Source organism: Amborella trichopoda, chromosome 12, assembly GCF_054954075.1.
Source record: "Amborella trichopoda isolate Santa Cruz 75 chromosome 12, AtrichopodaSantaCruz75HAP2 v2.0, whole genome shotgun sequence".
In the NCBI taxonomy this organism is placed as follows: domain Eukaryota; kingdom Viridiplantae; phylum Streptophyta; class Magnoliopsida; order Amborellales; family Amborellaceae; genus Amborella; species Amborella trichopoda.
In genome coordinates, this window is record NC_142347.1 from 2888574 (window position 1) to 2891703 (window position 3130).

Genomic DNA, 3130 nt, shown 5'->3' on the forward strand with positions numbered 1-3130 from the left:
GAAAATAGTGCATCTTGCAACACATTATTTAAACCATCAATTTTGAAGATTTTTATATATTTATAGATCTACTTGATTTTAACCATCTTTGAAATTTAAAATTTTCTAATTAGGTATGAAAATAGATTTTAAGATAATAAGACTAAGTATTTTTTACAATAAAATTGCATGTTATAATAAAATTTTAAGGTGTGCCTTAATTGGATTGTTTAAGGTTGCAACTTTATAGAAGCCGCACCCAATACTAAATGCTTTACTTATAGGATAAAATTATAAAAAAGATCGGTTAACCTACTTTTATTTTTTTCAAAATAATTCTTCGGTCATCAAAAATTTTGATTTTTTTTTTTTTTTATAGTTTTTTTCATTGGTGGGGCCGTGCTTTAAGGCTTGAATCACACTACCCACTAACAAAACAATTATGGGTTGATTGAAATTTTTTTGGTCGTTGTAATTTTTACCTATAAAAGAAGCATTTCATATTTTAACTAAAATTTTAAGATCTATACATAAATTACTCTTAAAAAAACCAAAAAGATGAAAGATAAAAAAAAAAAAGAGGGTGAGGCTGGCACGGCCCCTCAGCCTAGGATGCCCTTGGGCCATATTTGGTGGGTCAGGTCCCTAATTTCTTTTAGAGCCGAACCGATTGTTAGCCACCCAGCTCATTGCCACCCCTATATGAGCACGACTCTATTTAGAGAGAGAGGGGTGACTTGATCAAATTCTCAATTGAGAGTTGGTTTATACGTGCATGATTTGCGGGAATCAGTTGTTCAGGGCCATTTATTGGTTGGTTCAGGCCTCATTTGCAGCCTTTACATTAACGCTCTCTCTCTTGCTGTTTTGTTTGTATCGGTTGGATTATGTATTGTGCATTTCATTTATGCACCTACGACAAACAGGGCCTTAACCTCAGTTTCAAAACAAGAGGCTACCCATAAAACCCGCACATTGTTTCTTTTTTTTTTATTTTTTATTTATAATCTTATTCACAAAAATAAATGCAATATTTTCCTTTTTTAACATTCCAGAAATAAGTAACATTATTCTTTTTTCTTTTGCATATCAATTCGAATCGATTACTCCTCTCTTCGATGAGTTTTGATCGATATTGTAGTTTGATATTTCGTTCTTATCTTCTTTGTTTTAGCGTGGTTCTTCTAAGCAGTGCACCTGGACACTGTCCGAGGCCGAGACTCGTTATGGCCGTGTCTATGGGCGAGGCCGAGTGCGTCCCAATTGTGCAACAATTTGGGGTATTTAAGAAAAATTTTAAAAAGAAAATTATGAAAATAAAGTTATATTATACTGATTTAAATGTATTTGGCTAAAATTGGTTAGTATTTTCTTGCCATAATCCCATTTTTAATGTTTCAGATTTTTCCAGAATTACACCAAACTGTGAATTAGGCTTTTCTAAAGGACACGATTTCTATGCAGCCAGACCATTGTAGAAATGCGGGTTTGGCAAAAAATAAATTTTTTAAATATAATTTGATCTTAATTTTTAGATAATATATAATTTTTGACATGGAGCTCATGAATATGAAAAAAAAAAAATAAATTAAAAATAATAAGTATATTAAAAAAATATTTGGACCGTTACTTACATTTGTTTTTAGATGGACCACTTATTTGCATCCATTTTTAAGAAAGACGCTTTATACCTCTGGTTCGCATATTGTAAAAATGCAGTCCAACTCGAATGAAACAATTTTCCTTAGCTAAATCCGGGTTTTCCCCCCTTTTTAACATTTTTGTTAATTATTTTTTATATTTTTATGGCCTTTTGACCTTGTGCTAGACTCGAATGAGAAACTAGCAGCCACCCAGTAGCATCACATTTGGCATCTTAGAGCAAAATCGGCAATTTTGTGTAAAAAAAAGAAAAAAAAGAAAAACGAAACATGCTTAAAAGATATTGGGTAGATAAGCGTAGGGTTGAGCCCTTTAGCCAGCATGCACGAAGTCAACATAAGAGAGAGAAAGAGAGAGAGAGAGAGAGATTTGGTTTAGGGGCAAGGGCCAAAACAATGAAGCATAGGTTCCAAAAGAAAAGACCTAGATATAATAATGGTTAAAAATTTTCCTATACAAATTTGATATGTCGTTCTCAACTATTCATAGGGTACACACCCACTTGTCGTAGGGCTGGTTACCTTGTACCCTTTTCAGTCAGGTCTATTTTGTTATGTAATGAAGAAGTGCAGTGTTCCGTTGGATGTAGCAAAAAGGTCGATTCTCCAAAAATCTAGATAAAACATTACAATAAATTTTGGGTAATTCAAGAACTTCATGCTTTGCTCTTGCTTTTGATTTCCTTTATGTAGTGGTGAAACCTCCTGTAAATTGAAGGTAAACAATGCTATGCCAGCATTTGAGTTTCAAACAGCCAGCTAGCAATTCCTCAATCGTCTGATACCTGTTTCCGGCACCTAATTGCTGGTCAGTGATGTTCTTCATCTAAAAAATCACCAGTCTTGTCGACGTGTGTCAAACTTTGAACAGACAAATGACAATTGTCAACCTTCGGTTGTCGATATCAGGTGGTGAAGAGAGTTGCTATCAAACTGTTTGAAACTTGAATTATCCTTAATATATTCTTATCTTTAATAAAACAGGTAAGAGAAAACAAGAAGTTTGAAACTTGGATTATTCTTAATATATTCTTATCTTTAATAAAACAGGTAGGAGAAAAGAAGAAAAGAGTAGCATGCTGTCTAGTAATTTAGGGATATAAAAGGAGAATATATTTCTAACTACTTAGCATCTTCATCCACAAATAAAGAATTAGAAATTAGAAGGGATTCTTTTCATTTTGGTTTTTAGATCGTGTTGACAGGGAAAATAGGCTTGGGACAGGGGTGGCATTATTTGGTGTTTTTTCTTCTGATGCCAGGACTTGAACATGGTTGAGTGCGGTGAGATCACACTAGTGTTCGTAAGATCGAACTGGAACAGTTAACCGGACATGGGTCTAGAAGAGGTTTAACCGATCTAATCGGTAAACTGGCCGACTCAACCGTTCTAACCGAACAAGTCCTGGGCTGTAAAAAAATTGTTGGAAAAAATAAAAAATATACTAAAAAAAATCTACTGAAATATTAAAAGGATATAAAGAATGATT